The 25,624-nt window shown below is 41.6% G+C and overlaps 1 protein-coding gene across 5 annotated transcripts in view; it reads right to left on the bottom strand.

Annotated features, from left to right (window-relative positions):
* Positions 1-25,624, bottom strand: part of LOC121280757 (WD repeat-containing protein 7) — a 767,874-nt gene that overhangs the window by 726,729 nt on the left and 15,521 nt on the right. The window lies entirely within an intron of this gene.

Genomic DNA, 25,624 nt, shown 5'->3' on the forward strand with positions numbered 1-25,624 from the left:
TGTCCCCTCTAATCCTTCTGCCAATCACCTTAAATCTATGCCCCCTGGTAATTGACCCCTCAGCAAGGGGAAACAAGTATTTCCTGACCACCCTATCTAGGGTCCCTCATAATTTTGTACACCTCAGTTAGTCACCCCTTAGCCTCCTCTGTTCTAAGGAAAATACCCTAGCCCATCCAACCTCTCCTCATAGCTGCAATTTTCAAGCCCTGGCAACATTCCTGTAAATCTTCCTTGTCCACTCTCCAGAGCAATTATGTCTTTCTTGTAATGTGGTGACCAGAACTATACACAAAATTCCAGCTATGGCCTGACCAGCGTTTTATCCAGTTCCATCATTACATTCCTGCTTTTGTATTCGATACCTTACCCAATAAAGGACAGCATTCCATATACTTTCTTGACCACCTTGGCCCCCTGTCCTTCCATCTTCAAGGACCTGTGGACATGCACTCCAAGGTCTCCTACTTCCTCACCACCTCTCAATAATTTCCTATTTATTGAGTATTCCCTTGCTTTGTCTGCCCTCCCCAAACGCATGACCTCACACTTGTCCGTATTGAATTCCATTTGCCAGTTCTCTGCCCACTCAGCCAAACCATTGATATCATTCCAGAGTTAACAGCTATCCTCTTCACCATCAACTACATGGCCAATTTTTGTGTCATCTACAAATTTCCCAATCATGCCTCCCACATTTAAGTCTAAATCATTAATATACACTATAAACAGCAAGGGCCCCAACACTGAGCTCTGTGGAACACCAATGGAAACTGTTGCCCATTCGTAAGAACTCCATCGACTATTACCCTTTGTTTCCTGTCACTGAGCCAATTTTGGATCCAACCTGCCACCTTTCCCTGTATCCTGCGAGATCTCACTTTCCTGACCAGTCTGTCATGTGGGATCTTATCAAATGCCTCACTGAAATCCATGTAGACAGCATCCACCGCACTCCCCCCAATCCTCCCTGTTACTTTCTCAAAAAATTCTATTAAGTTAGTAAGGCACGATCTTCCCCTTATAAAACCATGCTGACTATCCCTGATCAAGCCGTGTCTTTCAAAGCAACAGTTTATAGACTCATAGGCGTTTACAGCACAGGAGACCATTCGGCCCATCGTGTCCGTGCTGGTCAACAAAGATCTGACTACACTAATCCCATTTTCCCGTGCTTGGCTCATAGCCCTGGAGGCTATGGCAACACAAGTGAATATCTAAATACTTCTTAAATGTTACAGGAGTTTCTGACTCAACCAGCCTTTCAGGCAGTGAGTTTCAGACTCCCATCACCACCTGGGTGAAAACATTTCTCAACTCCCCTCTAGTAATGGAAAAAGTGCCTTCCTATCTACCCTCATAATCTTATACACCTCTATAAGGTCCCCTCTCAAACTTCGCTGCTCCAAGGAAAACAACACCAGCCTATCCAATCTTTCCTCATAGCTCAGACCCTCCAGCCCAGGCAGCATCCTGGTAAAACCCCTCTGCACTCTCTCAAGTGCAATCACATCCTTCCTATAATGTGGTGACCAGAACTGCATGCGGTGCTCCAGTTGTGGCCCAACCAGCATTTTATACAGTTCCAGCATAACGTCCCTGCTCTTGTATTCTATGCCTCGGCTAATAAAGGCAAGTATCCCATATGCCGCCTTAACCACCTTACCTATTTGCCCTGCTACCCTCAGGGATCTGTGGAAATACACACTAAGGTCCCTCTGATCTTCAGTACTTTCCAGGGTCTTACCATTCATAGTGTAATCCCTTGCCTCGTTAGCCCTCCCCAAGTACATTACCTCAGACTTTTCCTAGTTGAATTCCATTTGCCCCTGCTCTGCCCACCTGACCAGTCCATTGATGTCCTCCTGCAGTTCACAGCTATCCTCCTCACTATTTACCACCCTACCAATTTTCATGTCATCTGCGAACTTCTTGATCATACTCCCTACATTTAAGTCCAAATCATTTTTGTGCACCAAAGACAGCAAGGCCCCAGCACCAAGCCCAACAGAACCTCAATGGAAACAGACTTCCAGCCATAGAAACATCCCTCTACCATCACCCTCTGCTTCCTGCCTCTCTGCCAATTTTGGATCCAACGTGCCATTTTGCCTTGGATCCCATGGGGTCTTACTTTCTTGACCAGTCTGCCATGAGGGACATTATCAAAAGCTTTGCTAAAGTCCATGTAGACAACATCAAATACATTACCCTCATCAACACTCCTGGTTACCGCCTCAAAAAATGCGATCAAATTTGTTAAACACGACTTTCCCCTTACAAATCCATGCTGACTATCCCTGTCTCTACATGTGCAGATATTTTCTGTCCCTCAGAATTCTTTCTAATAACTTCTCCACCATCGAGGTTAGACTGACTGGCCTGTAATTTCCTGGTCTATCCCTTCCTCCCTTCTTTAATAATGTGACAATGTTAGCAGTCCTCCAGTCCTCTGGCACCTCACCTGTGGCCAGAGAGGATTTGAAAATTACTGCCAGGGCCCCTGATATCTCTTCTCTTGCCTCCCTCTACAGCCTGGGATACATTTCATCTGGGCCTGTGGATTTATCCACTTTTAAGGCCGCTAAACCCGCTAGTACCTCCTCTCTCTCTAGGTTAATTTCCTCTAACACTTCACAGTCCTCCATCCTGATGTCTATACATGTGTTGTCCTTTTCCATTGTGAAGACCGATGCAAAGTATTAATTGAGGACTGCACCCACGTCTTCTGGGTCCACACCATATCCTGTCTCTCAGGATTATTTCCAATAATTTGCCCATCATACAAGTCAGGCTGACTGGCCTATAATTTCCTGGCCTATCCCTTGCGCCCTTTTTAAATAATGGTACAAATTTCACAGGCCTCCAACCTTCTGGTACCTCTCCTGTATCTAGAGATGATTGGAAAATGATCCTTGGTGCATTCACTATTTCCTCTCTGGCTTCCTTCAACAGTCTGGGATACAATCCTGGCAGTAACCTGACAAGTTACTTCATCCACTTGCCCAGCTTTATTTCCTAAGAATAAATCTCTCGTTGGGCTTGTTACATGCTGGCTAAAAAAGTACTCCTAAATGTAGTTCAAGAATCTTGCGCCCTTTGTGCCATTTACAATGATCACCTTGCAATTGTATTAGGGTCGATGAAACTCAGTGTTGAATAAATGCCTATTACGAAGGCCATTAAAGAACTTAAATTCCTTTTTATTTTCAGAAATGTTCTGCTTTTCTGGCCCTGGTGATTTATCCACCTTCAAGGGTAACAGTCCCTCCAGTGCTTCCTCTCTCACTATGCTTATTGTATCTAATATTTCACACTCCTTCTCTTTAACTCGAATGTCTGCATCATCCCTTTCCTTCGTGAAGACAGAGAAAAGGTACTCATTGAGAACCTGCCCACATTTTCTGCATTAACCCACAAGTTACCATGTACATCTCTGATAGGCCCTACCTTTTCCTTAGTTATTCTCTTGCTCTTAATGTACTGGTAAAACATCTTAAGATTTTCTTTGATTTTTACCTGCCAATGTTTTTGTATACTCTCTTCGCTTTCCTAATTTCCATTTTTACTTCACCCCTGTACTCCTCTTGGCTTTCTATAGTATTAAGTCTTTTGTAACTGTCATAAGCTTTCTTTTTCTGATTTATCTTGCCTTGTATGCTTCTGGATAACCAGGGGACTCTAGATTTGGTAGTACCACCCTTTTTATTTGTGGCGACATGTCTACCCTGTGCCTGTAGAATCTCACCTTTGAATGCCTCCCACTGATTTGACACAGTTTTTTCTTCTAATAGGTGTATCCAATCTATTCGTGCCAGCTCGCCTCTCAGCTTTGTAAAATTTGTCTTCCCCCAATTTAGAACTTTTACTCCTGTTTTATCGTTGTCTTTTTCCATAATGCTGCTAAATCTAACTATATTATGGTCACCATCTCCAAAATGGTCCCCACTGTTACTTCATTCACTTGGCCAGCTTCATTTCCTAAGGCTAAATCTCAAGTTGGGCTTGTTACATGCTGGCTAAAAAAGTTCTGAATGCAGTTCAAGAAGTTTGCACCCTTTGTACTCTTTACAATGATCATATTGCAATTGATATTAGGGTCAATGAAACTCAGTGTTGAATAAATGCCTATTACCAAGGGCACTAAAGAGCTTAAATTCCTTTTTATTTTCTGAAATTTCAGGAGTCCTATTAATATTGTGCAGTTATATTCCCCAATGTAGTTTGTTTATAAAAAGAAATCAAATGACCTCATGGATGGCATCACAATGTCAATGCAGCGAACATGAATTTGTTATAACATAGCTACAGCTAGGCTCAGTACTCTCCAAGTTCTTTTTTGAAGGGAACAACTAAAGGTCTTAAAAGTACAAACATTGCAATGGCAAATTCAGTAAAAATTAGTAGGGTAAGTTGGCTCTGATGGCACAGGTTTGAGTTTCATACAGCAGTCTAAGAACATGCTCTTCCATTCCCTATCTGCACCACCCACCAAACTCCTGTAACCAACCTGGATAGGAGAATTTGATTTTTGATTATTTTAGTGCATTTTTCAGCATATTAATTGCACTGTGATTAAGAACTTAAAACCAAAAAGAATTTATTCCAGAATAACTGACTAAAATTTATCAGGTGTCAAAAATGCCTTAAAAGTTTCACCCAAGAATAGAAACTGCTTCTATTCCTAAAATGATGAAATGGGATGTTGCTAAAATAGAACTCTTTTGTAGGTAATTGAACTGTTATTGAAATATTGCATATGGAGAAACTAAAGCTAAACTGGAACAGAGTGAATCTGATTCCACAGTTGACGGATTGCCACTGAGCTCTGACTAATATTGGTCTTACAGTCAATTTTGCAAGGCTTGAATAGGGGAGCAAGAATACATATTAACTTTGAATACTGCACACACTCAAACAAGACTTCGGATTTGCTTCAGATTGGAGAGACTTATACTTTTCAGGCCTTCTTTAGGCAACTGTGTAAACCTACGCCTTATTGCCCTTACACATTCAAGTTAGGTTAATATGTTTCCTGTGATAATTTTTTCCTTTGTCACACACTTCCTTAATATAATTGCAACCATACAATGTGATAAAGTAAATTGTTTATATACAGTCCGGGTGTTTGGGCGATGTAGCTATTATCCCTTACGAGAGATTTGCGAAATGAGGCTTTGGAAGCTAAATCTACATTCAAACAATTGTTACAGCAATAGATCCAATGTAAATTGGCTCCAATCCAATATACAGGAATAACTTAATAAATGTATAAAATTGCCCTAAAATCATTCATTCTAGATAGAACTACAAGGGCACCAAGCAGCCTGACAAAATTCTGCTGCTCACAGCATTATGATTCAGTCTCTGAACATTTGGGCCTTTGTTCCCAACAGCCCCATTCTATGTCGACATGAGGTTCTGCTTCATCTCTTCATAGATCCAACAAGACCAACTGAAGTAGAATGCATGACATTTTGCATTCTGGAAACCCATACTACCAACTTCACTGCATTTCATAAAAAAAGGCAATTTTCAGTTATCAATTTTTATCACTCTGACAGCTTGGCTATGCAATTCATTGGCAATGTGATTCAATATCCATACATCAGCTTAAAAAGATAGGTAAGGTCCTATGGTGATACAAGTGTTTCGATTTGCTGTTGTGCATTTTTTTTTAGGCAAAACACTGGAAAGTTTAATGGCGAACTGGCAAGTATGATTTTAAGGAAATAACTATGTCCTGGTATTGCTGACAGATATCCAGGCCCTCTCACTCATTAGCGTCAGCATGCTCATGATATTAATTTGGAAATAAGATAAGGCTCCATTCTCCAATGATTTATTGCTGGAAGTTGCATAACAAGTGATCTATTTGGTTAGCTGTCGTGTCATTTCATAGACCTTATAGTGTTGCTACCTCAGCATTTTCAGAATTACCAATCTTTTCTTAGGCAGTCCCTCAGGATTGAGGATGACTTGTTTTCATTTTGGTTTAATAGGTTCTGAAATGGTTCATAAATCCAATGCACGATCAGCAGGCTATGCCACGTGTGGGCCAGGTGGTGCTTGAAGAGTCAGGCAGATGATGTGTTTGGAGGTTTGAGTGCTCTCTCAACACCTTGACTTGACCTCTGCATGCTCGCCACGAAGTTTCTGGATATATTCAGTGCCTTCTTGAATAAACCTTCTCTATTTTAAGTTCTGTCGAATGGTCATGAGGACTCGAAACGTCAACTCTTTTCTTCTCCGCCGATGCTGCCAGACCTGCTGAGTTTTTCCAGGTAATTCTGATTTTGTTTTGGATTTCCAGCATCCGCAGTTTTTTTGTTTTTATTTCTTCTCTATTTTGGTTGGTCACAAACCATGGAGCCCCACGAGTCAGCAGGGATTTTTGACCTCTTTAAGGATGCCTTGAAGACATCCCTAAAGCCTTGCTGCTGTACTCCTTGGAGTCTTGTGCCACGACCGGGTTCCAAGTAGGACAATTGCTTCAGTGTGTCAGGCATACTGGACAACATATTCTACTCAGTGGAATGGGTCGAGTGATTAGTGCCTCAATGGCTTGGGAGAGGGCGCTGCTGTTGGACTGCCTTTCTTGTCACCAGAAATGGAGGGTCATGCAAAGGCACCACCGATGGTACTTCTCCAATGCACTGAAGCGCCTGCTGTTGGTTGTCCAAGTCTCTGAAGCACATAAAAGCACAGAGATCACTGTTGCCAGGTAAACCATGACCTCAGTCTCAGTTTTGATATGCTGGTTCTCAAATACACTTTTCCTCAGTTGGCTGAAGGATGAGCTGGCATGCAGGAACTGATGGTGAATTTTGTCATCTATCTTCATCAAGAGGAGGCTCTCAAATTATGAGTTTGAAAAGGCCATATAGAGCAGTTGGTGCTATGGCTGGCATTTTTTTTTTTAGAGTTGCTGCGCAGTGAAGCCTCTAGATGGGTGAGAATTGCACTGCAACTTTGGAAGGAGCTCTTCAGCCACTGGGAGCAGGTGATTGAGGGGTCCTTCAATGATCTTCCATGTGGCAGGCAGCAGGGAGGCCATAGTTGTCTCCCTTCTTGAATATAGTCATGATCGCAGCGTCCCCGAGATCCCCTGACATGCACGCCTCTTCCCAGATAAGGGATATGAGATTGTGCAGCTGTACCACTGTCTTCCAGAATCTTGGTAAGGATTCTGTCAGCTCCAGAGGCTTTGCTGTTTTTCAGCTGTTAAATAGTTTTTTCAACGTCACTCCCACCAGAGTAGGAGGCTGAGCCAAACCGGGCATTGAGGGTATTCAAGTCAAAGACAGAGTCTGAGGAGTTCTCCAACATGTTCTCTCCAGTGAGCACTGATTGCCTCCCTATCCTTGAGGGGCTTCCCTCCATGCTTGGCTGTCAGCGGGTTGGGCCCTTGAGTGCTTGGGCCATAGATCGTCATGATAGTGCCGAAGAAACCACACATCTCACGAGTTGTTGCACTTCCTGCACTCTGTCAAAGCTTTGCACTTAATGCTTGATTAGGTGCTGTATCTCTTGGTCACTTTTGTCAAACCAGTCATGATGCTTCCTTGTAGAGACCAAGGACCTCTTTGCGGGTTGATGGACTTTAGGGTTGACCAGGTACTTCCAGCACTCTGTACCTCCTGATGGTTGAGGTTAAGAAATTGGCAGTTAGGCACTGACTAAGAAGGGCTGCTTAGTTGGATCTTTGAGACCTTCGATGTTAATTTTCTCGTGGCATTACTTCTGTTGCCTCCGCCGTTTGGGAGCCAGGTCGATGAAGGCGGTAGGTCAGATAAGGCGATGATCGGTCTAGCAGTTGTCAGTGCCTGCCACAGCATGGGTGATCTGGACACCTTTGTGGTCTCTTGCTTGAATGATGATGCAGATGAGCAAGGCCAGCGTTTGGACCGTGGGTGCTGTCGTGAGGTCTGGTGCTTGTCTCATTGGCAGAACAGGATGTTCGTCATAACAAGGTCATGTTCTGGACATTTCATCAGCAGGACGACTCTGTTGGAGTTTGCTTTCCTTACTCCTTCCTTGCACATCGCACCCTTCCAGAAGTGCGCATCCAACCCATCTCTAGCATTGAAACCTCAAAGGAGGATCAGGTTGTCACCTGCTGGGACTCTGGCTACAGATTGCTCAAAGTTGGCGTAGAATCCCTCCTTGGGCTCGTATGTTGCCTCATTTGCAGGGGCATACACACTGATGACAGTGGCAAGCTGATTCTTATCAGGGTGAGCATGCAGTCATGAGATACTTACATCTCTCACAGGGGTAGTTGCTGAAGCACCTAACAGGTTCATTTTTGATGGCAAAGTCCACCCTGTATAGGCATTGTTCTTCTTCTGGAAGCCTCACCTTACTCCTTCAGTTGACCTTCTCCTGCACATGGTGTCTCACTTAGAGCAGTAATGTCAGTGTCGATGTTACAATCTCAGCTGAGGTTACCCTGGAAAAGCCTGATCCCAGAGTGGAACCCAGCTTAATAGATCCTAACTTTTATTTGTTTGTTTAGATACGTGGAGAGAAGCTACTGAACAGAGGCACAGGGATCAGCTGATGAACTTTTAACAAAAGAATAAAACATTTATTCAACAGAAAAAGGTGAACTATGTTACAACATTCCTTCACCCACAACCATACCTTTACAGGTGTATACAGATTTGTAAGGAAAACACAAGTTATAAAAGCTATCTTATACTCTAATGTACACAGTAAGTACACAGTTCATGTAATTCTATGCCACCCTGTGGTCAGACAGACCACACTCTGAAACCAAGTGACAGATGCTACCTCACCCAGATGCTATAGATCTCTCAACTCCCCCCAGATGCTTGTCACACCATGAACCAACCAGTCTCACCAAATTCCAGCCTTCACATGAGGGTTTCCAATCTCCACTCACCAAGATCTCACCTTGGAATCTTCTCCCAAACTAACAACTTCTCTCAGACATCTTCTGCAATGGTACAACTTCAAGGTTTCAAACTCTCCTCCTGATGTTCCTCTTCCCTGGGTCACATGCATTCAAGCTGTCTTCCACACACACTGTCTCTCTGACTCAGCCATCAACAGTACACCACTGCTTCACAAGCCCACAGCAAAGAGTTACAGCCTTCAGTTGTCTGTTTGGACTTTCTTGCCTTTTGCAAGCCATTCTCATTTTAAATCTGCTTTCTGGAGCTTTTGTCTCTTTAAATCTGCAGCTTGGAGCCTTTCTACCCCTCATTCTTAACTTCACTTAACAGGACCTTGTCCCAGGTTCCTGTCCTTCCTTTGACTAGAAGGTCTTCTTTGGACTTTCCCCTCTTCCACTCCCCTGGATTTTTGGGGATTTTCCTTAGCTTAGGGCTAGCTATCTGTCCCCTTTGCTCCAGTTTCACCAGGAAGCAACTTTCAGAACCAACTGCACTCAAACAGCTTCCAAAACAACTGCTATTTCTCTTCTTGTGTGTGTGTCTCTGGGAGGGACCTGCCTCTCTGGTCCCCTTTGGCTAGGTAATTGTTCAATCCTTCTACCCTTGTATCTTCACTTTACAGGAGTCGTAAAACTCCTTATTAGAAATGCAAGCACCCTGTTAAAAGTGAAACTAAAACTCCATTTTAGCTTTCTTAACACAAACATACAGAAATACAAATCAAACATAAACTTTAAAGCTAAAAGTCAATCCTAACACCTACAAATACCAATATAACTTACTTAAACTATCTCTATTTCCTGACAGTCGAGGCACCCAGGTTCCCAAGCTTTGATAAAGATGTGACCTTCAGGTCTGTCACTCTTGAGGTTGTCCATGAGGGTCCTGATGTCCCAGGTCCTAAGCTTCATTTCGATGAATGGAAAGTGCTTGTGCTTGATTTTTTTTTTCAACATGTTTTTCAACTGTTGCATGTTGACTAACAAACAGTCTCAGCAAAACTGGCAAGGTGGTTTGGAACCAATTGGAGTCTAGGGTGTTAATACTCAGTTGATCACAAACGAGTTTCTTGAATTGTCCCATAATACATTGCAAGTATCCCTCTTGAACATAATTTGTATGTTGTTGTGAGCCAATTTTAAGATCCCAAAACGCACAAGTATATGAGGAAAGGGAATCTGAATGCTGACCGCTGACACTAAAAGAAAACAGTTGGCAACTAATGAATCGTGCAATGCAAATTCTCTTCATTTAAAATTATTTTCTTGGGTTGAGTGTGTCGCTGTCAAGGCCAGCATTTACTGCCCATCTCTAACTGCCCTTCAGCTGGTGGTGGTGAGCCATCTTCTTGAACCACTGCAGTCCATCTGGTGTTCCAATCTTCTCGATGGCAGAGGTCTTGGGTTTGGAAGGCACTGTTGAAGGAGGCTTGGCAAGTTGCAGTGTACGTGTAAATGGTACTGCAGCCATGTGTGCCGATGGTGGAGACAGCGGATGTCTCAGGTGGTGGATGGGGTGCCAATCAAGCAGGCTGCTCTATCTTGAGTGCTGAGTTTCTCGAGTGTTGTTGGAGCTTCTCTCATCCAAGCAAGCGCAGGGTATTTCATTACACTCCTGATGTGTGCCTTATAGGTAGTGGGCAGACTTTGGTGAGTTAGGTGAGTTATTTGCCGCAGAATTCCTAGGCTCTGATCTGCCCTTGTAGCCACAGTATTTGTATGACTGGTCCAATTCAATTCCTAGTCAATAGTAACCCCCAGGGTATTGATGAACCACCCCCCCCCGCCCCGCCCCCCCCAGGGCAGTTTCAATTACAGTAATGCCGTTGAATGTCATGGGGAGATGGTTAGATACTCTCTTATTGAAGATGGCCAATGCCTGGCAATTGTGTGATGCAAATGTTATTTGCTACTTATCAGCCCAAGCCTGAATATTATCATATTTCAGTATCTGAAGAGTTGAGAATCGTACAGAACGCTGCAATCATCAATAATCATCCCTACTTCTGAGTTTACATTGGAAGAATGATCATTGATGGTTAGGCCTAGGACACTGCATTGAGGAATTCCTTGTAGTGATATCCTGGGGCTGTGATGACTGGCCTCCAATAATTTGATCCAAACTATTAGCAAAGACTCAGTAAATGAGCAATCCAATCACACACAGAATCTAAATCTGAACAACTGTATGACATGCTCAAAGTATACATTATCATGAAATCTGTACCATGTATGTGATATTCTAACATGATAAAACAAAGGACACTTTTGGTAAATTATTTTTCCATTTCTTTTCAATACAATGCAAATAGGCAACCTGCTGTCTCCCAAGAGCAGCATAACTGAATGCTGGTGGTGGCCAAGTGCATCCCAGGTGTTTCAGCTTCCTCCCTCATTCTTCCAGTGGTGAACTATTCTGTATACTGCATCTCTGTTTGCAAGAGAAAATTACCTTTGCTGCATGCACATCATGTGGATAAACATGTCAACTCAAAATTGCATTTTCATCAACATTTTGAAAACTGAATCACCCCTGAAATATAAGAATTTAAGGACTAAATTGATACGTTATGGACCATCATCTCTCAGAATTTTTGTAAATAAATCTGAATTTTGTTATTTCAGACTGATGAATAAGGTTCACTTCTTCATTAAAAAAAAATTTGTAAAAATAACTTGGCACATTAAAACTATATAAGTTCCCCACCAATATGTTAACCATAATAATAGTAATAATTTCTGTACAACCGTCTAGTTATCAAGGTAATTTGGGAAAGGAGGAGAATAGCCCATGTAATTGTCTTCCTCCAAATTATCTCCAACAGTTTTATCTGCTGCACTCATGATCAATTTGTTTATGTGCAAAAAAAATCAACTACTGAACATTTGCTCAATCACCCCCTCACCACCACGCACCACCCCCAACAGCATCAAATAGTGCTGAAATTCAATCAATAGCTATTTCTCATCTATGCTGGTCAACCTCACTTCTCCAATTATTTCTACGTTTCTTTTAACCAATTCCCTCTATCTATCTTGAGCTACACTTCCTTAAGAAGAAAATACTTGGAACCAATTTAGGGAACAGAATTTTTGTTACAGAAACAATACTGTTTCCTGCATAGATTTAATTAAAAAATGGCTACTTATGTCTTCCTAAAACAAACCAACAGGAGTCATGGCAGCCAATACACAGAGGCTAATTGATTTGCAATAGCAAATGTTAGCTACTGTATATTTTTAGATGAAAACCTATTTAATCTTTGTGTTATGATAAAATACCTAGAGGCAAGGGCAAGCTTAATGGAACATTCAAATTAACCCTCTCTTGCTCAGACTAAAAGTGTATCACCATTATGGCACATTTGAAATAATATCTATTTCTGCCTCCCGCTCCTTCATTAGGTATTTCAATTGCACATCTGTCATCTGTTCAACTAGCCTATTACCACTTTTGATCGTACACTAATAAGCCTATTTATATAATTTGCTCTGGCTGAGGTTTAGAAATACAATAAATGATGAATATAAAGTACCATTACAATACAGAGTACAGGTTTAGCATCTTACAAATTAGATTCAATTTCAGCTCTATGGGGTTGTGGGGATGAGAGTCCCAAAGTCGATGTCCTGGATCATCTGTAGGAATAGTATATGAGGCATTAAAATAGCTTTCAGCTGACCATGGGGATGCATTGTTTAAGAGGGCCTAAAGCAAAAATATATTCTTAGATAAGGAAGTGATGGAAAGTGATACACTCATCTATGTTTGCAATGATCTGGAACAATGATCATTTGTGTCTACAGCAGTAAAATGCTGGAAATCATTTGACAGGGCAATATAAGCATGGTTTAAGAGGGCAAAATAACAATGGTAACAATAACTAGAAGGAATTAGGAAAGGCTAAGTGCATTTTGCTGTCTTCATGTTGTTATTCTGCTATCTATTCTCATTCTATGTATCGTTAATGTATCATGGTTCACTGGTGATATGCATGGAATGTAGAGATATAAGATAGAATTCGTATAAAATATGAGTGACACTTTTGTATGCTGGAATGACACTTTTGTATGCTGGAATCATGAAGTGTGATGTGCCCGAGTACACATTTGGATTGTGAGGTATGGTGTCTTAATAAAGACTTGAACTTGCCTTGTTACAACTGCAAACATGTACATTTCAGTATTTAAAGTAACCATTTGAATTAGAATGAGAAATCAGCTCAACGGTGACTGGTTGAATTCTTTTCTGAACTTGAAAAGTGTAAATTAGATGGCAAAGTCCAAAGATGCTCTTAGTGAGACTACCTCTTCCAGCAAAGCCTGTCAGGCCCAGCTTCTACAGTCAGCATTCATGCTATACACAACAAGCATATGAAACAGAATTGAAAATGATGAAAACACTCAAGTGAGCAGGACAGATAAATTAACTTTTTAGGTGTAGAGCCTTGTAAATCCCAAGAAATTACAGGTGACTATCATTTACAAGAGAACAGAACAAACATGGGAGAAGGGTGAGCATGCTAACATACACAAAAGCAGTACAACCACGTGTAAATGCTGAAGAGGCAACAGGAGGTCTCTTCTGTGTCATTCTATGACCCCAAACTCTGTCACTTCAAACTTTAATTCCCCATTCCAATATAATGTCCATCTTTAACCTTTTGTTTTATTTAATTAAAGCTTAACAGAGGCCAGAGGAAAAGCACATATTCTACGCCTCAACTAATAAAGTTAAGTATTCTAGTTCTGTTGAAGGATCATTCGGACTCGAAACGTTAACTGTGCTCCTCTCCGTAGATGCTGCCAGACCTGCTGAGTTTTTCCAGGTATTTTTGTTTTTATTTTGGATTTCCAGCATCCGCAGTTTTTTGCTTTTATTTTAAGTTAAGTATTCTGTTTGCCTTTTTAGCCACCTTACCTACCCTTCAGGGATCTGTGGATATACCCTCCAAGGGCCTTCTGTTCCTCTACACTTCTCAGCATCCTACCATTTACTGTGCCTTTCTTTGCCTGGTTAATATTCATCAAATCCATTATCTCATTCTTCCCTGTATTGAACTCCATTTGTCACCTCTCTGCCTACCTGACCAGTCATTGCTATCTTCCTGTCATCTACAGTCTTCCTCGCTATCAACCACATGGCCATTTTCCATATCGTCTACAACTTCTTAATCAATGCCCCCTACATTTAAGTCTAAATTAAGGATATAGACCAAAAAAAGCAAGGGACTGAAACCCAAAGTAAACAGATTTCCAAGCTCAAAATCCTCTTTTGACTCTGACACTTTGCTTCCTGCCACTGAGCCAATTTTGGATCCAAATTTTGGAGTTGAGGCGAAATGAGATCAGCCATGATCATATTGAATGGCGGGGCAGACTCGAGGGGCTGAATTGCCTGCTCCTTGTTCTTATGTTCTAACTTGGATCCCATGGGCTTTACTTTTCTGACCAAACTGTCCTGTGGGACCTTGTCAAAAGTCTTGCTAACATCCATTTGGACTGCATCAAACTCACTGTCCTCATCGTCTCTCTTTGTCAGTTCCTCAAAAAATTCCCCACCAAGATAGTCAGATGCATCCTTCCCTTAACAAATCCATGCTGACTGTCTTTGATTAATCCATGCCCATTTAATTGATTAACACCGTTCCTCAGAAATTTTCACAATAATTATCCCACACTGAGGTTAGAACTGGCCGAAAGGACTTAGCCTATCTTTTTCTCAACAAAGATACAATGCTACCAATACTCCAGTCCTCCGCAACCAGAGAGGATCAGGAAATTCTGGCCAGCGCTTCCACCTCCCTTGATTTTCTGAACAGCCTGAGATACATTTTATCCGGCTCCAGCGATTTATCTTCTTTCAAAGATGCTGCTGGGCCATAACTTCCAGAGCTACCCTAAATTTGCATTGGGGAATCCCCTTTGGAAGTTCCCAGGTAAGGTTTACGCGGCAATTAGCCAAAAGTGCAAGCTTCCACTGGGCAATTGACCTGTACTGGGAATCATCCGAGAAATGCAATTTAAATCACAAATATCAGGCGGTTCCAACTGGGTTACAACAATACTTACCCAGAAAACATTGGAAGAATTAAAACCTCTTCTAGCTTCTGGACAACTATGGCACAGACCCAAACTGAGCCACAGGTCATCCCCTGCACCTGCAACCCCTCCCCCCGAACCGGAACTCTCCAATTGCCCAACCCCCTTTCTATTCTAAATCTATCGACCCAAAATTCATGGTCCTGGTTTCGGCCTTGATACTTTATACAACCTTGTTATTTCCACAGTAACTACCACCAAAAAGGCAGTCTCTGATCTTTTCCTTATATTGCTCTCTACTTATATTTTCCTTCCTCCTCCTTATTCCATTTCTTTCTATATCACGCCCTAGCAAAGACTCTCCCTTAAACCTCTTGCATCAAATCTCAACTATATAACCTTTGTTATGCTCTTGTCTGTACTAAATCCCCTCTCACCCTGGTATACCCCTGCCATCTTTGATCCCATAAGTCGAAGGGATGCAAGTTTGAACACCTTTGTAGGCCTGAAAGGTTAGATAGCGAAAGGGTGTTTCCACTTGTGGGAGAGACTAGAACTAAGGGACAGAGTTTTAGGGTAAGAGGTTTCCTGTTTAAGGAGGAGATGGGGAGAATTTTTTTTTGTCTCAAAAGGTTATTATTATGTGGAATTCTCTTCCCCAGAAAACAGTGGAGGCATAGTTAGACAGATTTTTGATAGACAAGAGAGTTAAGGGTTATGGGGGGCAAACGGCAAAATGGAGTTGAAACCACAACCAGATCAGCCATGAACTTATTGAATGGCAGAGCAGGCTCGGGCCTACTCCTGCTCCTAAATCCTATGCTCCATCATCCAGTATGGCTAGATCACAAACATTATCAAGTCCTCTTTCCAGCCCAGAAACTGCCCACAACTAAAAGATTCCCCTGCCTTAACCCTGAATTTGCATGTTCCTCTGCTTTCTATCCCATTTCCCACACTCACCTTGTCCACAAGATCCACCCTTGCTCGCTCCGCCGCCACCCTATTCCTGCCAAACTACTAACCAGCCAAATTCCTGTTCTGGCTCCTAGGTTAGCCGATATTATTAATGATTTTCTTTCCTCAGGAACTTTCCCTCTCCTTCAAATCTGCCATCACACCTCTCCTCAATAAACTGACATGACTCCTCAATCCTTGCAAACTATCACCCCGTCTCGAATGTCTTCTTCCTCTCAAGTCTTTCCCAATTTTCTCGGAAATTCATGTTTGGATCCCTCCTATCAGTTTTCTGTCCCTACCACAGTACCAAAATGGTTCTTACCAAAGTTTCAAATGGCATCCTGACTGGCTATGAGGTGCTTAAACTTTCCCTCCCTAACCTTCCAGGCCTGCCTGCAGCCTTTGTCACAGCTGACCACAAAATTCTGCTCCAACATCTTTTCACCATTGTCCAGCTGGGTGGGAGTGCACTTGCCTGGTTCCCTTCTTATATAACGGAGAATCAACTTCTCTTCCCGCTCGCATGCCATTATCTCAGGTGTCCCCCAAGGATCTAATCCTTTCTATTCTCATCTACATGCTGTCGCTCAGGTTACTCTGGTGATTAATCAGCTCAACCTAACCTCCACTTCTCTTAAATCCTCCAACTGATTTAAACTAGATTAAAGCACTTCAGTTGCTTACATCTTCTTATGTTTACATCTTCTTATTTAAATGCAGTTCATGGGCATTTTTTTCCCATTCTTACACCTGAAACATTATCTGTTATCTGTTCTATCCACAGATCTGCGAAGTATTTCTAGCAGTTCCTGTTTTTACATTCACTTGACAATTGCAGCAATGGTAGAAAATGAAACCATTTTATACCAAGACTACAATCATGTGATTACATTTTTAGATTCAAAAGGGACATACTAATAAAAATCTTGTGAACAAACTGGGGAAAATGGTACCAAGTTTCTTTTACCATTGTAATCAGGTTCAAATTGATTTTAAGAAATCACAAGGGGAAAATTACCACTAGGAAATGTGTGTTATCTTTCAGCCAACACTGGAGTAGCTCAACAACTCAAAGGCATGACATTGTCTTTCAATTAGCTCTGTGTATATTTCTCAAAGGGGCAAAGTTCTAATGGCTCAAATGTGCGCTACTTAATTGACTGGGAGTAGGGTGGCAGAGCACTAACTGGTTCAGGTTGCATTCCTCTCGTTTTTTGTGGGTAGATTCTCAGTAGATGCCAGTGCTGGAATTGTACTAAACAACTGGTCTAAGGCATGGCTAGTTATGGAGTACAGATCTCAGCACTATGGCCAGGGTACTGTTGGAGACCAAAGCTTTTGCTCAGTCCAGTTCACTTTGCCTTTTCTTGATGATGCATGGAGTGAATACAATTGGCTGATCGTGGGAATCTCAGGCAAAGGTCAAGAAAGATCATCCACTCAGCTCTTCCTGCTGAAGATGACTGCAACCAGTTCAGCCTCGTCTTTTGTGCTCCTAGAATCATTATAGCACAGAAGGCAGCCATTCAGCCATTGCGTTTGTGCTGGTTCTCCTAAGGAGCCATTCATGTACTGCCACTCCCTGCACATTCCTCTTTTTCAGGTAGTTATGAAATTTAGAAAAATGCTGAAGAATTTACAGCACAGGAGGCCACTCTTTCCATTATGTCTGTGCCAGCCAAAAAGGGAGACCTCAGCCTAATTCCCTTTTCCAACACTTGGTCCGTAGCCTTGGAGGTTATGGAGCTTCAGGTACACTTCCAGACACCTTTTAAATGAATTGAGGGTTTCTGTCTCTACTATCCTTTTAAGCAGTGAGTTCCACACCGAGACCATCCTCTGGGTGAAAAAGATTTTCCTCATCTCCCCTTTACTCCATCTACTAATCACTTTAAATCAATGTCCCCTAGTCATTAACCTCTCTGCTAAGGGAAATAGGCCCTTCCCATTCACTCCATCCAGGCCTCATCATGTTAAGGATGGGGAGGTTCATGCAGCCTCTTCCTCCCATTATTCTTTTTTAATTGATTAACTGTTCACCACCATTCACGATAGATATGGCAAAGTTGCAGAAATCTGATCTGATCCATTGGCTATGGAATCCTTGATTGTAGCAAGATGTTTATTGCATTTAGCATGTATTTAAGTCCTGTGTTGTAGTTTTAACAGGTTGGCATCTCATGCTCATAGTGCTGCTCCTGTATGTCCTCTTATACACTACTTATTGAACCAGGTTGGTCATCTGATTTGACTGCAATGGAGAAGCGTGGAAAACAGTATGCTGATGATGAACCGTGATGGTACACAAATCTCATGAAGTGCCACAATGCTTCATGGTTTCTCAGCTTTGTGTTGTTCAATCTATCAATAATCAAACCCACGCTACATGGTATTAGAGGAAGCCTTTGGCCTAGCAGTAACATCCCCACTCAGAGGCAGAAAGCACAGGGTTGAAACCACACTCTAGATAGCTCCAGCAAATGGAGAACGGAGCTCTGGCTGATTTCTGGGTTAACAAACTACATTTGCCCCATTCACAACACATAGGTTTAACTACCTTGTCCAACTAGAATAAACATGGAAGGCTGTAGGAGTGTACATACCTTGACCTGTCAGACTATTAATCAGCCTGCAAGTCATTCAGCTATTCTCCAAGGGAAAAATGTGAAGATACGAAAACGAAGTTGCATGGTAGTATCACATAAGAACATAAGAAATAGAAACAGGAGTAGACCATTCGGCCCCTTGAGCCTGCTCTGCCGTTCGATAAGCTGATTTTCTTGTGCTTTGATTTCCACATTCCCATTTAACCCGATAACCCTCGAATCCCCTGCGTAACAAGAATCTATCTACCTCTGCCTTAGAAATATTAAATGACCCCGCCTCCATCATCTTCTGAGGCAGAGAATTCCAAAATTTGCACAACCCTCAGAGAAAAAACTTCTCCTCATCTCTGTCCTAAAAGGGCGACCCCTAATTTTAAAACAGTGCCCCCTAGTTGTGGACTCACCCACAAGAGGAAACATCCTTTCGACGTCCACCTTGTCAAGGCCGTTCAAGATCTTGTATACTTCAGTCAAATTCTCACTCTTCTAAAATCCAGTCTGCCCAACCTTTTCTCATAAGACAGCCTGCTCATTCCAGGTATCAATCTAGTAAACCTCCTTTGAACCACCTCCAATGCATTTACATCCTTCCTTAAATAAGGAGACCAAAACTGCACACAGTATTTGAGGTGTGGTCTCACCAATGCTCCATATAACTGAAGCATATGTTACACTGAATTCGGCATTGTGTAAAAATAGAATCATAGAATCATTACAGCATTTGGCCTTCAAAATTTCTCCGCAAGAGCCATTTAGGTAGTCCCACTCCCCTACCCTTACCCTGTAGCCATGAAAACTTCATCTCTTCAGGTGCTTGTCCAATTCCCTTTGGAAAATGTTGATTGGATCTCCCTCCACCACCCTTGTGTTAAAAAGTTTTTCCTCATGCCACCTTTGGTTCTTTTGCCAATGATCTATGTCCTCTGGTGCTTGACCTTTCTGCCAATGGGGATATAGTTACTCTCTATCTACTCTGTCTAAGCGCTCATGATGTTCAACATCTCTACTGAATCTTCTCTCAACCTCCTATTCTTAATGAACAACCAGCACAGCTTCTCCAATCTATCCAGGTAACTGAAGTCGCTCATCACTGGAACCATTTGCATAAGTCATTTCTGCACCCTCTTTAATGTCTTCACATCCTTCATAAAGTGTGATGCCCAGAATTAGATACAATCCTCCAGTTGAGGCCAAGCCAGTGTTTTATAAAAGTTCATCATAACTTCCTTTGCTCTTGCCCCTATTTATAAAGCACAGGATCCCATTTGCCTTGTTAACCACTTTCTCAAGTTGTCACCAACATATTTTGCACATATGTCCCTTTAGAATTGGACCCTTGTTCTTCCTATCAAAGTACTTTGCACATCTTAGCGCTAAATTGCATCTGCCATGTCCCTGCTCATTTCATCCTCTTGAAGACTATCACCATCCACCTCAAGTTTGATGTCATCTACAAATTTTGAAATTGTGCCCTGTACACCCAAATGTACATCCTATACACCCAATGCCAAGAATTCAAGATTCCTAGTCATGTTATGCAGGCCTTCAGTACTACAGCCAGTTTGCTGTGCCCAGCACACACAGCTATGTCACAAAGAATGAACTAAATTTGCTGGATGTGACTGTGGAGACTTCAGAAGAAGGCGGCGTAAAATGAATCACTTGGCACTTCCAGCTAAAAATGTTTTTGAACATTTTGCTATGTCCAGTGTACTCAATTGCTTTTCAATGGCCTTAAAACCGAAGCATAAATTATCAATTTTAAACTGAATGACCAATGTGCAACATATTTCTAATACTTAGATTATTTTAAATGATAATGTGGTTTAAAATCAATAACCAAATTTTTTCTCAATAACGTAATGAGGTTATCACTTACAACAAATACTTTATGCTGCAAAAGAATCTGCAACTCAAAATGTAGAAGAACAGCTCTCCATTTTAGAATAAGGCTATTTAATTTTTGGTTTGCACACCCACATTTTCAGGTCTCCAAATGGAGTCAGCTTATTTGGTTTTAACTCATTAAATCAGTCAGCTGATCTTTTTCAGGCCATCAGTAGCAGTTTGATGCTGTGGCTGAGGTACGTGTAGGTTTGTCCTGGATGACCTAAGAGGGGCTGAACATCCTACGATTGTTCAAAAGGAATCTCTGTTCTGTATCACTGCGTTGGTCTCATTAGGAACTGCATTACCATTAATCTCCTGGTGAGGATGCTGCCGATAACTAGAATTGATAGCTCAGCACCACCACCAACAGGAACACAACAGGACTACACACAATTCATAAAACTCTTCAGCTTATACATGGCAACACCTAAACTGGGTGAGAAGAATCCTGACTGTCCAAAAATTATACACAAATAACAGAAATCTTTAATAATTTCTCCTAAAGCTATATAATTTCTGCACACCCAGAAACTACAACAAACTTTGAGATCACAGAACGGTCACAGCACAGGAGGCAGCCATCCGGCCCATCAAGTCCACTTGCCTCTCTGCAACAGCTGAGCCCGTTCTCCCCCACCTACTCACTATAGCTGTGCAATTCTTTTTTTTTTTTTAAATCCTCAGGGGACTACACAATTCCCTTTCAAAAAACCACAACAAATCTGCCTCCATCACACTTTCGGGCAGTGCAGATCCTAGCCACTTGCTGCATTAAAAAATGTTCTCTCATGTCACCTTTGCCTTAGCCAAAAATCTCAAATCTGTTTCCTAGTTTTCTGGAGAACTTCCGGTTCTCCACCATTCAGCCAAAGGGAACAGTTTCTCTCTACCTGCTCTTCTGTGTGTCCATATCCCTCTTGATTTTAAGGACTTCGAATCAAATTACCTTTCGACCTTCTCTCAGGAGAACAACCCCAGCTTCTCATAACTGAAGTCCCTCATCCCAGGAAACATTTTCACAAATATTCTCTGCACCCCTCTAATACCTTCACATCCTCCCTAAAGTTTGGTGCCCAGAATTTGCACAATCCTCCAGTTGAGAGCAAGACAGAGTTTTATAAATGTTCATCATAACATCCTTGTTTTTGTACAATATGCCTTCATTTATAAAGCCAAGGTTCCCTTATGCCTTTTCAACCACTTTAGAAAGTCAAAAGGGGGACAGAACTTAAAACAATCACTATCACTAGAAAAAGAGTACTGGGAAATCTAACAGGGCTAAAGGCTGACATGTCCCTCAGGCCCAATGGCCTGCATCCTAGGGTCTTAAAGGAAGTGGCTGCAGAGATAGTGGATACATTGGTTATAATCTTCCAAAGTTCCCTCGACTCTGGGAAGTTCCGTATGGATTCAAAAACTTCAAATCTTTGAGAGGGTGAAAGCAGGAAACTGTAGGCCAGTTAGCCTAACATCTGTCATTGGGAAAATGCTAGAATCAATTATTAAGGAGGTAGAAGCAGGACATTTAGGAAACAATAATGCAATCAGGCAGAGTCAATGGTTTTGTGAAAGGGAAATTGTGCCTGACAAATTGAGTTCTTTGAGGGTGCAACAAGCAGGGTAGATAATGGAGAACCAGTAAATATAGTATATATAAACTTCCAAAAGGTATTTGATAAGGTGCCACATAAGAGGTTGGTGCACAAGATAAGAGCGCATGGTGTTGGAAGCGAAATATATGAAAAATTAGTCATTTTCAGGTTGGCAAACTGTAACAAGTGGAGTGCCATAGGGATCAGTGCTGAAGCCTCAACTATCCACAGTCTATATTAATGACTTAGACGACTGAATTGTAGCCAGATTTGCTGACAATATAAAGATAGGCAGGAAAGTTGTGAGGAAGATACAAGGAGCCTGCAAAGGGATACAGATACGTTAAGTGAGTGGGCAAAATTTGGTAGATGGAGTATAATGTGGGAAAATGTGAAGTTGTGCACTTTTTCAGGAAGAATAGAAAAGCAGAATATTATTTAAATAGAGAGAGATTGCAGAATGCTGCAATACAGAGGCATGTGGGTGTCCTCTTACATGAATCATAAAAAGTAAGCATGCAAGTGAAGCAAGTAATTAGGAAGGCAAAAGGAGTGTTGGCCCTCATTGCAAGGGAACCAGGATATAAAAGGAGGGAAATCTTGCTACAACTGCACAAGGCATTGGTTAGACCGTACCTAGAGTACGGTGTACAGTTTTGGTCTCCTTACTTAAGAGACATTCTTGCATTGGAGGCAGTTCAGAGAAGGTTCACAAGGCTGATTCCTAGGATGAAGGGATGGTTTTAGGAGGAAAGATTGAGCAGTTTGGCCCATAATCATTGGAGTCTAAGAGAATGAGATACAATCTAATTGAAATATTCTGATGGGGCTTAACAGGGTAGGTGCTGAGAGAATGCTTCCCCTCCTGGGGGAATCTGGAACTAGAGGACAAAGTTGAAAAAAAGGGGGCCTCCCATATGGGATGGAGATTAGGAGGAATTTATTCTCTCAGAGGGGCATTAATCTTTAGAATTCCCACCCCCCTATGAGCAGTGGAGGCTGGGTCATCGAGCATATTCAAGGCTCAGTCAGACAGATTCTTGATGTACAAGGGAGTCAAGGGTTTTGGGGGGCAGGCGGAAGGAGGGAAGGTTGCAGGCAAAAAATTAGGTCACAATCAGATCAGCCATGAATGTCGGAACAGGCTCCAGGGGCCAAATGGCCTCTTATTTCTTATGATCTTTCTTAACTTCCCTTGCCACCTTCAGTGTTTCTGCACCCCCTTTAGAATTGTATCCTTTATTTTATACTGCCTCTCCTCATTCTACCAACCAAAATACATTACTTTATATTTTTCTGCATTAAATTTCACTTGCCTGTGTCCATCCATTTCATCAGCCTGTCTATGTCCTCTTGAAGTCTATTGATATCCAGCTCCAAAGTTTTGTGCCTGTATATATCAAATGAAACCTAGTACTGACCCCAGAGACTATCACAGTGTACCTTCACCTAATGTAAAAAATAACCATCTATCACCACTCTATTTCTTGTCACTCAGCCAACTTTATATCCATGCTATCACTTCGCCGTTCATTCCACGGCTTCAATATTGTTGACATGCCTATTATGTCACACTCTATCAAATCCCTTTTTGAAGTCCACATACACCACATTAAGAGCCTTACCCTGATCAACCCTCGCAGTTACCTGATCAAAAAATTCAATTCAGTTTGTTAAAACACGATTTGCCTTTAACAAATCTGTGCTGGCTTTCCTTAATTCCTGGAACTCCCTCCCTAACAGAACTTACGACTACAGCGGTTCAAGAAAGCAGCTCACCACCTTCTCAAGGGCAATCAGGGATGGGCAATAAATGCTGGCCTAGCCAGATGCCTACATCCCATGCAAGAATAAAAAGAGTTATCTAGGTCAGGTCCATTCTCAGCCGACTGAAATTGGTCCTCCTCCAATTAATTATTTTTTACTGTAGGCTGCTCTCTGTCTTTTTCCATAGTATCTTTCGATTTATATTAATTATGATCACTATTCCCAAAACGTTCCCTACTGGCACCCTCATTCCCCAGAACCAGACCCAACAATGCCTCTCTTCGTTATTTGCAATTGTTAGCTGTGTCTGACTTTACCTAATTATGACACCAGCACAAATTCAGCAATTCTTGGGCTGCTATCTGATCAACGTTTATGAAGTATAGGACATAATATTTTACTATTACCCCTGCCCACCTGTCCTTCCTGCCTCACCTCTGCCACCAACTTGGAGGTACTGGAAGCATAAAAGTAAATGGTAATGCTATCTTGACACTATGACCCCCTATAAGAAATGCGTTCTTCTTCCAAACATTGCATTATCTGTCATTTTGGGAACAAGATCCTTATACCTAGCCTCCAACTTCAATCCTCTGAATTGGCTGTAAAATGCTCCAAAAGGTAGTTACGTTGATTCTTCCACCAATGATACCTGAATTCCAAGGGTTCAATTACAACGGTTGTATTCCCTGGAATTTAGAAGGTTACGTGGTATTTAGACTGAAGATTTCGAAGATCTTAAGAAGAGGAGACAGGGTGGACAAAGAGAAGCTCCTGTTATAAATGTAGCATTTTTTTTCTTTTTCCTATGTTGCTATTAAAAATACTGTATTAAGAGGGACTTTGATAAATGTTACACATATAAAATTTGTCTGAGTGCATAAAGATTAGAACTGTAAGTAATATGTACTTTCTTTAATGCTTAATTTCAATGTGAGGGCCTACCAAATATTGTAGATCAAGTAAAAGCTAGAAGCTTAGAATACGGATTGAGTATGAACATTGAAAAGACAAAAACAATGGTAGTCAGAAGGAATACATTAGAAAGAAATTAGAGTGAAGACTCTGGAACATGTAGGTAAGTCTACCTAGAACAAATTATAACAACAGATGGTAGATGCAATGCTAAAGTCAGGAGAAGGATAGAGATAGCCAGAAGTAATTTCATGAAGATGAAGGATGTATTAACATCAAAAAAAACTCACAAGATGCTACATTCTATCCACTTTCCTGTGTGCCTCAGAAATGTGGACAATAATTAAAGAGTTGTAGAAGAAAATAAAGGCCTTTGAAATGTGAATGCTAAGACATATGCTGAAATTCCATTTACAGACCATAAGACAAATGAAGAAATGCTGAAATTGTAAGAACAAAAAGTCTAAAAAGTGATATAAAGACAAGAAAAATGTCAGTATTTCAGCCATTTGATCAGAGCTGAAAAGCTACAAAGATCTCTCCTAGAGGGCAAAGTAGAGGGCAACAGACCGAAGCACAGGTGGATGACAGATGTCACAAAGTGAATGCACACAAACTATAATGGATGTGATAGGTCTCCTGGTAGGAGGAGCTACAAGCAGGATACAACATATCAAATATCATTGTCCTGTCGTCATAGATGCGTTTATAAAGTGATGTCAGCTCACATACCCAGACCCAACTTTGGTTTGGATGTCTCAACGAAAAGGAAATTCATTAATTTACTCGTGATGTGCAATGCTCTCACTTCATTAATTTATCTGTTAATATACTGGGTTCTACAAGGTAATTCAAACCAAGTAAACTTAAGGCATCTAATAAACCTTGCACATGGATGGTAAATCTCCAATCCTGTTTTCCATATGGATTTG

The sequence above is a fragment of the Carcharodon carcharias genome, chromosome 1 (genome assembly GCF_017639515.1).
Source record: "Carcharodon carcharias isolate sCarCar2 chromosome 1, sCarCar2.pri, whole genome shotgun sequence".
Lineage (NCBI taxonomy): Eukaryota > Metazoa > Chordata > Chondrichthyes > Lamniformes > Lamnidae > Carcharodon > Carcharodon carcharias.